This window comes from Protopterus annectens, chromosome 16.part0 (assembly GCF_019279795.1).
Source record: "Protopterus annectens isolate FY-2018-M chromosome 16.part0, PAN1.0, whole genome shotgun sequence".
NCBI classification, from domain to species: Eukaryota; Metazoa; Chordata; order Ceratodontiformes; family Protopteridae; genus Protopterus; species Protopterus annectens.
In genome coordinates, this window is record NC_056750.1 from 869,208,952 (window position 1) to 869,223,998 (window position 15,047).

Sequence of the window (15,047 nt, forward strand, 5' to 3'; positions counted from 1 at the left end):
CTTGATTTTTGCATATTGTCTTTCTCTTTAAAAGGTGAAAAGCAAGTCAGCACTGCTCTGACTCTGAAAGAGTTAACTTTAAGTAACATCTGTCATGTGACTACTTGTGCTGCATTTAAATTCCCTTTGACTTACAGAGTGCATTTTCAGCACTGCCCTGACTCTGAAAGAGTTAACTTCAAGTAACATCTGTCATGTGACTGTCATGTGACTACTTGTGCTGCATTTAAATTCCCTTTGACTTACAGAGTGCATTTGTCTGAAGAAGTCTGTTTATATTAATAGATGGAAAGCGCTTCACACGTGGATTTGTTGATTCCTGTTTTTTGGCTTATTTTGGACTTTTTTCCGTCACAACGTTGGTTTTTAAAGGATATTGATTTTATTAAATACTTGTTTGTGGACACTGGCATTTTTCCTGAGCCGTTTTTCTTGTTTTTCACACTATACAAATGTAATCAGGATGAATGGATGAGTAACTGCAAGTTCACTCTTGGTTTAGCACCTTTATCTGTCAAGGAGGTGGGCAACATTTAAATGTTCTGCTCATCTCTGGGTTATTGGGAATGTATGGTCAGGCTTCTAAAGCTCCACACAGATCTGCGTAGATCAATAGCCTGGATCAGTACATATTAACCTATGAAACATGGCCAACAGTAGTCATCTGAAATTCAGTACTAACAATTGTAAAGTGGTCTCATTTGGTTTTAATTTAAGCTTACAAATTCAGTTAGGAAGTGAGACCTTACAAATAAGTGAGAAAGTAAAGGATCTGGGAACTTTCATTAGCAGGGGACTCTTTTAAATCTCATATAATAAATGTCATATAATAGAAGTAAAGAGACTAGTTGGCATAATGGTTAAGGTCTTCAACTCCCATTCATAAGGTATAAGGTTTGATCCTGACCTCCGACCAATGCCTGTTTGGAATTTCCACGTTCTCCCTCTGCCTCTATGGGGTTTCTCCCATGTCCGAAAAACATGCCGAGTGTTTCCATCTCAAAACTCTCCAAAGAATGATGCTGTGGGCAGCACCACAGACTCTACATGGTTCCCTACCAGGGGAAGAGTTGTACAGACCAACCACTTTGGGCACCTACTGTGGTGCGCAGTATACTCAAGATAGGAGAACATGGATCACAGACTATGCACCATGGCAGGGCTAGCCACTTGACGGTGTAAAATAAAAATATGCCTCTAGGTGATTCGATCATGTTGACTAATGCCGACAAAATGGGCATGGGTAGTTACTGATAAGTGGGCTGAGGACCTGGCCTACCCTGACCTATGCCAGGGACCCTTGCTAATCGTGGGAGGGGTATATGTGCCCCTGTTGGCCAGTGTGCCCGCCATAAAGCCCAGCAGCCCTGGGTCAAGCTACTGCCCCACCGGTGCCTAGTTGCCCAGCGTGGGTTACCTGGGATAGCTCTGTTGAGCGAAAGATGGACGCAAAACCAACCAACCTGCCAAACATGAACTGAGAATTGCTATGCTTAATGCAGGTTCGCTGATCGGATGCAGCTTGGAAGTTGATGACATGATGATACGGAGGAGGCTGGACATCCTATGTATCCAAGAGATGAGATGGAAGGGCAGTGCAGCAAAGCCGCTTGGCTTGGGATCCAAACTCTACTACTCCGGAGGGGGAACAGGCTAGAAATGGTGTAGGAATTGTTATGAGGGAGAGGCTTCAGAAGGCAGTGAGGGGATAGCATCAGAATTGGTGACAGACTCATGGCAATCAGACTCCAGGTTAATGGTAGGGCAGTATTCATAATCTCAGCCTATGTCCCACAGAAGGTTTGTGATAGTGAGGAAAAGAGTGCATTCAGACAGCAGTTGCAGGACCTACTAGCTAAAGCGAATTGGTGTTGGCAATGGGTTAGACAGACAGAACAGGATATGAAGACTACCTGGGTCCACATGGGTGGGGCAACGGGAATAAAAAGGAAGAAGCCATTCTAGACTTCTGTCTGGCAAATGGCTTGTTAGTAGCCAATATGTGCCTCAGAAAGAGAGACGGTCACAAGATCACATAAGAATAGCCAACATGCAACTCGGGTAGACTTCCTCCTAGTAAGGAAAAGGCACTGGGGTAGAATCCATGATTGCAAAGTCATCACCAGTGAAACAGTCCGCCAACAGCATAAACCACTATTTGCCACAATCATCTGCATGCAGTGGTCTGAGAAGGCTCTAAGGTCAACAGAGACCAGGCTGAAGACCTGGAAGTTGACTGGAGAGAAAGTACAATAGTTCAAGGAATTATTCAGGGCTCTAGTACCCAAGAAGAGGAGAAAATAGGTGGAATTGAACAAGAATGGCAGCACCTAAAAACAGCACATATGTTAGGACTACAGAAAAGATATGTGGCAGAGCCAGGTATGGACACAAGGTTGTAGAAGTCCAGGAAGTCATCAAAAGAAAGGAGTGCAGGAAGAAGTGGGAGACAGAAAAAGACTGACCAGGCTAGGAAGGACTACTGGTTGGCTAACAAAGAAGCTAAGAAAGAAGTTGCAATAGGAAAGAATAGGGCATCGGAGGCACTGTACCAACTTCTGGATAGTGGGGGCACAAAGAAACTATATCAGGTTGCAAGGCAAAGCAGAAAGATAAAGAAGATAGTCCGGCTTCCTTCATAAGGGATGCTAGCAACAACCTGCTCACCAGTCCACAGGACATCCAAGGCAGATGGAAGGAGTATTTCCAGCAGCTTCTGAATGAAGAAAACCTAACAGAAGTTGTACTGCCCCAGAAATGGCCTAGGATGAGAGAAGAGGAGTCCACCCTAGAAGAAGTAAGAACAGCACTAAGGAAGATGAAGTCCAGGAAAGCAGCAGGCTCAGATGAGGTCACTGCAGATATGATAAAGATGCTGGGTGAAATAGGGGAGAAATGGTTCCTGAGGGTACTAATAGCAATGTGGAGAGAAAGGCATATCCCAGATGACTGGAGAATAAGCATACTCATGCCAGTGTACAAGAACAAAGGAGACCTCCACAACTGTGGGCAGTACAGAGGCATCAAACTCCTATCGCATTGCATGAAACTTGTGGAGAGGGTGATTGATAAATGGATATGCGGAGCAGTAGAATGTAAGATGGGAGATGAGTAGTTTGGATTCAGATCAGGATGCAGCGCAATTGACGCAATATTTGCAGTGAGACAGATACTTGAGAAGAAGCTAGAAATGAGGAGAGAGTCCAACTGGACATTGCTAGACTTGGAGAAAGTATATGACAAGGTCCCAAGAAAACTGATCTGGGCAGTACTGCAGAAGTTTTAAGTCCCAGAAACATTGGTAGAATTAGTACAGGCTATGTGCAAGGACCCAGTGACTCAAGTATGAACAGTGTTTGGCCTCACAGAGGGGTACCCAGTGGGAGTGGGTGTACACCAGGGCTTATCTCTGAGCCCACTGCTGTTCATACTGGTGATGGGACTACATTAGCAAACAGGTCAGTGGGGGCAGATCAACAAAGTTGCTGTATGCAGATGATGTGGCAGTACAGGCAGTCACTGAGGTAGACCTTCCTCGAGATAGGAGAGTGGAATGGAAAACTGAAGGCACATGGGATGAAACTAAGCACAGATAAGATGGTGGTAATAGCGGCAAATTGGGGAAATCAGAAGAAGCTGAGAATAGAGATAGAAGGGGAAGATAGTGGAACCGGTAAACAGTTTCAAGTATCTGGGAAGGGTGGTTGAGGAGAAGGGAAGTCTGAATGAAGAGGTCAAAGTTAGAACCAGAAGGGCTGCAGCCAATTGGCATAGAATCTCAGGTGTAGTCTATGACAGAAAAATGCCAAAGAAGCTGAAAAGTAAGATGTACAAGACAGTGGTGCAACCAGTGCTACTGTATGGTACAGAAACCTGGGCAGTAAAGGCATATAGTTGAAGCTAGAGGTGATGGAAATGAAGTGCTTGAGAAGGGTGGTAGGATGCACACTGTGGGACAGATGAAGAAATGAGGACATAAGTGCAGAAGTCAAAGTAGCTCCAATTGCTGAAATGATCAAAGAGAACAGATTACGGTGGTTCGGGCATGTGTAGAAAAGCAGAAGACAATCTGGTGAGGAAGATTTGGGACAGACAGGAAGAAGGTAAGAGGAAGCGAGGACGTCCAGCAAAGAGGTGGATGGATTGTGTGAAGGAAGCTCTGCGACAATCAGGATTGAGTGCTGAAGAAGGCAGGAGTGTGGCACTGAATCGAGTTGGTGACTGTTAACATGATACCCGACCCCGTGTAGAAAAAAAATGTGAAAGGGGAGCTGATGATGATATAACAGGAAGTAAAGCACGAGGCAATCAATAAAATAGAATTAATAACCAAAACAGTAATCTCCAGTGATGAAACTGTTGTGAACACTAATAAATGGATATAAGACCTACAACTGAATATAATTTAGTTTTCTGTACTTTGTCACACATTGATTTGTGACTACTATAAGGTATCCATTCTGTGTTTACAAAAAAAATACAAAAAACATTAAGAACTTGGACTATTTTAGTAGACTAAAATAATTAAAACTGTACAGTATTTTATGCAGATGCCTGAGAAGCAAACATTTAAAGCTTTATTAAGCAGTCAGCTAAGAAATGATCTTGGAATGTCCTTGGATTACAATAATGGGTAAAGGTATCCGCAGGATGGGAGGATTAACAAAATGAGTATGTTTACAACTCCATCTGTTCCTAGCTTGTAGAATTGTTTACCTTTTGGAGTGAGGAATGTAGGAACACCTTTTTAAAAATGAGTTGGATGATTATCGGGAGGATAGTCAAGATGTCAAGCGGAACAAAGGTCAAGAGAAATTTTGATGAGTGGATGGGAAACAGAAAATTCAACCCGGGGATCACTCCAGTGGCTCTACTCAACAGAGGCTCAGGGAACTAGGGTCGGGTGGCACAATACCCGGGTAATCCTATGGGCTAGGCTTGTAAAAGGCTCAAGGGCCATTAGCCCTAGTACACACCTATGAACCTATAGGAAATATGCATTTGGAACAAAGAAATTTACATTTTTAAAGGGGTATGTCACCTGTTTAGAAGCATACTTAAAACTTAAAAAACTTCTGAAACTTATGATTCATTTTAATTTATTTTCCTTTTTTTGAACTTGTGTTTCATTTGAACTAGAACTACCTTCATTTAGATGTGCTCCTCACTGGCTTTGGAGAATCTTTGTAACTTTAAAATGTTGAGCCTGTGGTTTGTAGAAACTTTTTGAAAGGTGAACTGCTGTCATATATTGGATGCATTCATTTTGCTGAGTGATTCATATTGTGTCGACACCATAATTTTCATAATATTAGTTTCTAAAACTCTGATTCATTTTTTGACTCTAAGCTTGGTTCATTGATCTATTTGTTTTCACTGTTTTTAATAATTTATATTGATATGCTTTTATTTTTTTCACTCATGGCTCGTACTACTTTGCCATACTCTTTATTTTGTGTGGGGTGCTCAGATTGATTTTCCATTTATGACTGCAGATACCGATGTCTGCATTTGCTGACATTGAGCCATTAATGCTGCATACGAGTAATTATTACTCATGCCAATTAAGAAATTTTAGCCACAAAGTGGTCCCGCTCTTGATCTAACATTAAGCACTGACTTTGACAAACGCCTACCTCAAAGCTTAGATAAAAGTGCAGCCTTAAATGGTTGAGGTTCTAGCTAGCCATAGGGTCAGCATTAGTGTTTACTTTTGAGTCTGATGACTAAATAATGCTTATAAATATGGTGTGAGTGAAATTCCTTGGTTAATTCAGGTGCCTCCTAATGCTGAACTGGCTAGCTTGGAGGTGATAGTGGGATTCACAGGGTGGTGATGGTGAGATTCACAGGGCTAGAGTCAAGGTTAGTGATAGCGTAGGGTTTTCTGAGTTGTACAGGCTGGCTTAATTTTAGAGAGGTAGGAATGCAGACATAGATTATTTCAGGAAATTTAATTGCTTAACTCTAGTCTTAGAGTTGGGGCTGTGGTTAGGGCAGTGAACTGGAGTACAACACATATGCAGTTTTTTTCATATGGTAGTAATCCTGTGGTGGTCCCCACTACTGATGTATTGTAGCTTTAGAGCTGGGGGCTGTGGTTAAGGTAGCGGACAGAGTACAACGTAGGTGCAGTTATGTATGGTAGTGGTCCTGTGGTGGTCCCCACTACTGATGTACACTAGATGTTCATCTTGTTTCACTGTTGCAGTCATTACACTTGGGTTATCCTGCTGGCAGGCTACCCGCAGTCGGCCTAAATTCCAAAGTCCTGGTCCGGCGTCGGTTGCTGTCGCCTCTTCCCTGACATCAGTGCGCCAGGGGTATGTAAGATGCAGCCGACGCCATTTTCTTCTATCTTTCTTGCCGCACGGTGCCCGAAGCAAAAGTAGTTCAAGTGCCGGTCGGCTGACTCCAGAGATTTTCTAAACCGAATTTCAGATCCGAAGTATTCAGTAAAGCTAAGTACCCCGTTGGGGAAACTTTTTCTTGCTCCAGACCGATGTCCGTAAAAGTTAACAATTGCATTTCTTGTGGGAAAGCAAATACCTCATAAGGATTTTCTTTCTTACTGTATTCCTTGCCTAGGTCCTGACCACGACGTTGCTGGTTGTTAGTTTTGTGCTTGATTCAACCAATGCACTATTAAGCGTCGGTTCGATTTTGCTTTACATTACTTTGGCCGAAGGTTTAACTACATAATGCCGTCGGAACAACCGACGACCGGAGTTCATAAAAAACGCAAGGACAAAGAAAAGGACAGGCATCCGAGGTCCAAAACTGACGACAAAGCCTCTTCTAGGCCAGTCGTCGGTTCTCAGTGAGGCACTTTTGCAGCCCCTGACACCCGCTACCTCAGAGCCACAGGCCGCCTCTGTCTCCCATGTGGAGACAACTAGGCCTCTGGAAACTCAAGGTATTGGGCCTACGGAAACTATTCCCTCAGATGGGTCTGGAGCCGCTGAGCAGGCATCGGCTTCTGAGTGTGTTTTCAGACCTACACAGCTTACTATCAAGACCTCTTCAACAGCTAAGGCAAAGTCTAAAACACCTTTAAAGACAAAGAAACAAGTGCAGCATTCTCCTGGACAGTCATCGATGCCAAAGAAACAGATGCTTAAAATGGCCGAGGACCTAATTACTTTGATCAGAGGTTCCCATCCCCCTCCTGATAAAAGGCCTAGGCAAGACACTGACTATGACTCCTCTGACCAGGTTTCTATTTCTTCTGATTCCTCTTCTGAACAGGGATATTCTCTTCCTCCCTATGAGGACTCTGACGCTGAGAATCTATCCCTTCAGCGCCTCTCCTCCTGAGGACTACTCTTTTGGGGGAAACCCTGCACATCATGAGGGAGCATTTCCATTGGGAGAGCCAGGATTATTCAGAATCCAAGAAAAGGCTCAGACTTTCTTTTATTGCCTCAGCACAGGCACCTTGCTATCCCCCTTGTACTAGATATTGTTGATGATGTATTTTATGAATCCAGTTTGTCACCTGATTCTTTACTCCCTGCACCAGTTAAATTTCTATATAAAAACCCTGCTGCTGATCCAGAAACAATTTCTCTGGGTCCCAAAGGGGTCAAGACTTCCACTGCAAAAAACTCTGTTCCCTCTGATAGGGATTCTAAAGCACTGGACAGATGGGGGGAAAAGTTTATACCTCTGCTACTTTAGCTGTAAGGGCTTTAAAGTGCCAGATGTCCTTCAAGGATGCATCTGCAGTCATAACATATGGGTTGCCCTGCCTCAGGCAGCCCTTCGGTCGGCCGGATTCCAAAGTCTGGGTCTGGCCTCGGCTGATGTCGCACTTTCCCCGACGTCAGAGCGTCTGGGGTATAAAAGCATCAGCCGACGCCATTTTCCTCAGTCTTTCTTGCCGCGCGGTGCCCGAAGCAGAAGTGCCGGTTGGTCAGATCCAGTGAATTCAGCTACCGAAGACTTCGAAAAAAGCTAAGTACCCCGTTGGGGACTCTTTCTTGCCTCAGCCAATGTCAGACAAAGTAAATAATTGTTTAACTTGTGGGAAACAAATACCTCATAAGGATTTCCATTCCTACTGCCTTCCTTGCTTAGGCCCAGACCCCACGATGTATCGGCCTGTTCAGCCTGTGCTTCCTTCAACCAACGAACTCTTAGACGTCGGTCGGAGTTTGCAGAGGAATTTTTTGGGGCCAGTTTTGCTTATAAAATGCCGTCGGAGACTCCGACTTCGCATTTGGTGAAAAAACGGAAGGAAAAGGACCGACACTCGCGGCCCGCGGTTTCGGCTGAAACCACGGCAAGGCCTACCGCGAGTGTCTTGGTTTCGGCCGAAACAGAGTCCTCGGAGATTCCTACTTCCGAACCCATTCATCCGACCACCGAGGCCCGGGAGGCCCCGGCTGAGTCGGCTACCGAACTGCCGACAGAAACCAGTGTTCAGGAAATGTCCGACACCATACCTTTGGACATTTCTACTCCTGCACGTGGGGCAGCTAGGCCCCTTGCTTCCATGTCCATTAAGGCCTTTTCTAGGGCTAAGGCTGCCAAACTATCTAAAGCTTTGCCTACCAAAACTTCCTCCCAGAGGCCTTTCTCTAGTTCTCAGATCCTCAGCCTTGCAGAGGACCTTATTTCTTTAATTAGAGGTTCACAGCCTCACCCAGACAGGGCCTCTCACCCTCCCCCGGACAAAAGGCCCAGGACTGACCCCTCTGACCCACATTCTTCAGATGATTCCACGGATGGGTCTGAGTTGTCAGACCACCAGGAGGAGGCTTATTCACCTGCTGAGGAATCTATCCCTTCGGCCTCCCCTCCTGAAGAGTTTTCCTTTGAGACTCTACACTCCATGAGAGAGCATTTTCAATGGCAAGGTCAGGATTTCTCTGATTCTAGAAAAAGATTAAGGACCTTTTTGCATTTGCCTCAACACAGGCCCTTAGCTATACCTCCTGTTCTGAATGTAATTGATGATGTGTACAATGATGTCAGTACAGCCCCTGACACTCTTCCTCCGGCCCCTGCCAAACCTGACAGATACTACAGGGTCCCGGATTCTCATTTTCATCTGTATAAAGCCCATTCTGCTGACCCAGAAACTATTTCTCAGGGCCCTAAAGGGGTTGCGGCCGCCACTGCCAAAAATCCTCTACCCTCTGCAAGAGAGTCTAGAGCTTTAGAGAGATGGGGAAAGAAGGTATATACTTCTGCAACTCTTTCTGTCAGGGCATTAAATTGTCAATTTCATATGATACAGTACCAAGAGTATTTGTTAGATGAACTGAATAAGAAACTTTCTTCTCCTGAACCCCTTGACCGTAAATCCCTTCAGGATTTGGTACACAATTCACAACAGGTTAGTAATCATTTCTTAAAATGTGGCTATGATGCACTGGAGGCTTCATTTAGATCAGCTATGACTGGGGCAGTTATTCGTAGGCATGCCTGGCTGAAGGAACAATCTTTGCCAGACCATGTTAAAGCTAAACTCCTGGATGCTCCAATGGAGAAACAAAATTTATTTGGCTCCTCTGCTCAGGAGATCTTAAAGGTTGAAGAAAAGGCAAAATCTGTACAAACTGGTAAAGATTTCCTGCAAGTACAACCACCGAGATTCAGCAGAAACTGGCCTACTAAGAATTGGTCCTTTCCAGACTCGGACAGAGCCCAGAGGGCAGGAACAGACGCCCTAGAGGCAGAGGTCAATCGAAGGGCTCCTACAGAGGCCGTCAGTGGCAGCCTGCCAACCAGAGGAGTAGTGCAACAGCAACAACTACTACACCAGGACAGGCTCAATGACTTAACTCTGATTCCGCCTACCAGGGATCAACTGGAAGCTCCCTTGGGCAGAAAGCTGACTTTATTCTCAAAAAACTGGCATTATATTACAAAGGACACATGGACACTGCAAATAATAGACAAAGGATACAGGTTCCACTTCCACACTTTGCCAAAAAGAAACGGAATGCCAAACCTTCCACCAAATCAGAGGGCAGAGGCTTTAAGACAAATCAACAATTTGCTTCAGATGAAAGCTATAGAAAAGGTACCATGTTCAGAACAAGGCCAGGGCATTTACTCCAGACTATTCCTTGTACCAAGAAAAGAAAACCAATGGAGGCCTATTCTCGACCTATTCTCGACCTGTCCGCACTGAACACTTGTCTCATTGTGCAGATGCTGACCCTACAGCAACTTCTTCCCATGCTGGGCAAGGAGTCTTGGCTGGTGACTCTAGATCTCAAGGAGGCATACTTGCATGTCCCTATTCGACCAAGTTGCAGAAGACACCTCAGATTTCTTGCAGGATCAGGGCATTATCAATTCTCAGCATTGCCCTTTGGCTTATCTACTGCGCCCAGAGTATTCACGAAATGCCTGGCATCAGTAATTGCACATTGCAGACTACAGGGAATTCAAATTTACCCATACCTGGACGACTGCCTACTACAAGCGGACAACAAGGGAAATCTGATAAAGGACTTGGCCTATGCCATCCATCTGCTACAGGCCTTGGGATACACAGTCAACATCCAAAAGTCAAGACTAGTGCCATCCCAAAGGATAACCTTTTTGGGTGCAGATCTGGACACAACCATCCAAATTTCTCACAGAAGAAAAACAAAAACAACTTCCAGATTACTTCATGATTCTGACAAGGCAAACTCAGCTTACTGCAAGGAAAATCCTGCAGGCCCTGGGTTACATGGCATCCTGCATAATTCTGATACCACACGCCAGACGGCATATGAGGAAGTTACAGTGGTACCTAAGGAGTGTATGGTCTCAATACAGTCACAGTTTAGAAACCTTGATACCAATCATTCCATGCCTTCAAAAGGAATTTCTGTGGTGGGCTCAGCCCTGCCAGTCCAACAGAGGGTTGCCTTTCAACAAACCAAAAACAAGGCAGACCATCACCACGGACGCTTCAGACCGAGGATGGGGAGCACACATGGAGGGCAAATGTATCCAAGGCCTATGGCCTCAAGGACAGCTAAGCATGCACATAAACCAAAAGGAAATGCTGGCAGTGATGCATGCAATCGAGGCTTTCAAACCCTTCCTCCAACAGGGCCACCTGTTAATAAGGACAGACAACACCACGGTCATGTGGTACATAAACAAGCAGGGAGGCACACACTCTTACCCTCTATGCTGGCTGGCTATGAATCTATGGGAATTATGCCTGAAACTCAATATCCAACTACAGTCCCAATTCGTGCCAGGGAAAGAGAATACACTGGCAGACAGCTTAAGCAGAACTACCACGGATGCACACGAATGGATGCTGCACCCAGACATCTTCCAACTCATAGCAAAGACATGGGGAATGCCGGAGATAGATCTGTTCGCCTCCCCACTCAACTATCAACTGAGGACATTCTGCTCAAGGACATACCACCCACAAGCTTGGAGGGTGGACTCTCTCTCTTTCAGCTGGAAAGCCCAAAAAGTATATGCCTTCCCGCCTCTCCCATTGATGTACAAGGTTCTACTGAAGATCAGGGAGGAACAGCCAAGAGTGATACTGATAGCTCCAGACTGGCCAAGGCAACACTGGTATCCATTATTGAGAAGCATGTCTCAGGCGAAACCATGGCCTCTCCCCCTATGGCCTCTTCTGACGCAGAACAGTTTCAAGACCATGCATCCCAACTTGAAAACATTGCAGCTAACTGCCTGGAAAATTCCTTAAACACCAATCAAACTGTTTTATCACAGAGGGTGAAGGACATTATCTTGGAGGCTCGCAGGCCTTCCACAAGGAAGACATACTCAGCTAAATGGAAGAGATTTCTCATTTGGAGCACATCAAAAGGCTCAGATGTCGCAGTGGCAAGCATGACACATATCCTGGAATACTTGGCAGAATTGTTCCACAATGGCCTGTCATATTCTTCCATTAAAATTCATGCCTCGGCAATTTCAGCAGAATACAATGTGGATCCACCTATCTTCTCACACCATCTCCTCAGACAATTTCTGAGAGGGATCAAAAATATTAAACCTCCCAGAAGACCCCCTCTACCTGCTTGGGATCTCAACTTTGTACTGGAGAAACTGACGCTTCCTCCTTTTGAACCAGCAGCATCAGTGGATCTACAGTTTCTGTCTTGGAAAACTGCATTCCTTCTGGCAATAACTTCAGCAAGAAGAGTATCTGAGTTACAAGCATTAATGGCAGTGCAGCCATTTCTTATTTTCCATCAGGACAGAGTTTCACTAAGAACCAATCCTACTTTTATGCCAAAGGTGGTATCCAGGGTATCCTTGAACCAAGCTATTCACTTTCCTACGTTCTTCCCAAACCCACAGAATAGAGGGGAAAAACTTTTGCACACCCTGGATATACACAGACAACTACGCTACTACTTGGACAGAACGAAAACTAGCAGAAAAAACTGACCAACTATTTGTAGCATATGCAACTGGGGTGCAAGGAAGAGCAATTTCCAAACAGACAATTTCAAAATGGATAGGAAATTGCATTCGATTTTGCTACTCCTTTCATGGAAAGACAGTTCCTGAAAACATCAGGCCTCATTCCACAAGGGCCACGGCCACCACTACAGCCTTCCTACGAGGGGTGGCTACCAAGGACATTTTAGAAGCTGCTACTTGGAGCTCTGTGCATACATTTGCCAAGCATTACAATCTACCTTTATACTCCAGATCCCGAGCAGGGTTTGCAACTGCAGTACTGCAGGGGATCTTAACTACACCATCCTTTTCTTAGTACCTCCTCCCCCAGATTGGCTATGGTATTCTATCCATATGTTATGACTGCAGATGCATCCTTGAAGGACATAGTACAGTTTTGTACCTACCATAAATGTAGATGTCCGATAGGTATGCATCTGCAGTCAGGTTTACCCTCCCTCCTACCCCTCTGTGGTATTACTAGGGTACTTACCCCTCTTTTAGCTAGCTGGGGGAATCTATTATGGTGTATTTGTTTGTTTATACATGTATATAATTTTGCAAATGTTTGGAACTTTTCTGCATTTATCCAAATTTAGCCTTCCTTGAGGGCACCTGGCATCTGGGGCAAGAAAAACTGAGGAAAATGGCGTCGGCTGATGCTTTTATACCCCAGACGCTATGACGTCGGGGAAAGTGCGACATCAGCCGAGGCCAGACCCAGACTTTGGAATCCGGCCGACCGAAGGGCTGCCTGAGGCAGGACAACCCATATGTTATGACTGCAGATGCATACCTATCGGACATCTACATTTATGGTAGGTACAAAACTGTACTTTTTACATGCTTAAATATCAACAATACCTAATGTCTTTGCTAAAACAGAAAATGCTTACAAGCTCTGAATGTCCTGAAAACAAGGAAATGCAGGATTTATTGTATGCAGCTGAACAAGTGGGAAAGCTTACTTGGCAATTTGGTTTTGATTCATTGGAGGCTTCTTGCAGAGCCGCAGTTACAATTTCTGTCATTCGAAGGCATGCTTGGTTAAAAGAACAGAGTTTACCTGATCATGTTAAAACAAAATGATTGGATGCTCCATTACAGCATGATACTTTGTTTGGTGTTGAGGCAGAAGAGGTGTTAAAGAAAATGGAGGATAAAGCAAAATCAATGCAGACAGTAAAGGATTTCTTACAGGTTCACCCACCCAGATTTAGCAGGAACTGGCCTTCTAAGAACTGGTCCTTTCCAGTGTCAGACAGGCCACAAAGAGGCAGATACAGACGCCCAAGAGGCAGATCTCAGCCCCAAGGCTCATACAGACCTAAACAATGGGGTGCTTCAGCCCCCAAAGGCAGCGAAGACAAATCACAACCTTACAGGAAACAGTCCCAGTGACTTTCCACTAACAATGCCAAACACTTACCTTTTGGCAGCACCCTTAGGGGGGAAGCTAGCACTTTTCTCACAAAATTGGCACATGATCACCCAGGACAAATGGGTACTAAATATTGTTTCTCAGGGTTACAGGTTCCACTTTCACACCCTTCCAAAATCAAAAGGTATGCCGGATCTGCCACAAAATCAATGGGCAGAGGCATAAAAACAAATTTCTGCTCTCATGGACATGAGGGCTATTTAAAAAGTACCACAGCAAAAGCAGGGACAAGGATTTTACTCTACTTTTCTTGGTACCCAGAAAGGACAAAGCCTGGAGACCAATACTGGACCTGTCTACTCTAAATACCTTCCTGGACTTTCCAAAATTCAAAATGTTGACACTACAGCAACTTCTACCCATGCTGGGCAAGAAGGCTTGGCTAGTTACTTTGGACCTCAAAGAGGCATACCTGCATGTTCCAATCAGACAATATTGCAGAAGATACCTCAGATTCATAGCTGGCTCAATGCATTACCAATTCTCTGCACTGCCCTTTGGCTTATCTATTGCGCCCAGGGTCTTCACAAAATGCCTGGCACCAGTAATTGCATTTTGCAGACAAAAAGGAATTCAAATATATCCCTATTTGGACGACTGTCTTATTCAAGCAGAGAGCAAGGACATTCTACTAAAGCATCTGGCGTTTGTAAAAAGATTACTAATTTGCCTAGGGTACACAGTAAATGAAAATAAATCAAAATTAGTGCCCTCTCAAGAGATAATATTCCTGAGTGCAAGCTTAAATACATCTGTCCAGATGGCTTATCTCACGCCAGACAAAGGCAACTGACTCATTACTTTCAAATGATGGCAACAAAGACCCAGCTACCTGCAAGAAAAATTCTGCAGGCTTTGGGCTTCATGGCATCCTGCATCCTGCTAATTCCATATGCAAGACTGCATATGAGGAAGCTACAATGGTATCTAAAAAGTGTTTGGACTCAATATTGTCACAGCCTGGAAACAATAATAACTCTAATTCCCTGCCTGCAACAGGAGTTTCGATGGTGGGCACTGGCCTGTCACCACAACAAGGGACAGCCTTTCACTTTGCCCACAGCCAGGCAGACACTAAAAACAGATGCATCGGATTATGCCTGGGGGGCTCACATGGCAGGAAAATGTATTCAGGGCACATGGCCCGCAAGCCAAATGCATCTTCATATCAATCAAAAAGAGATGCTAGCTGTAC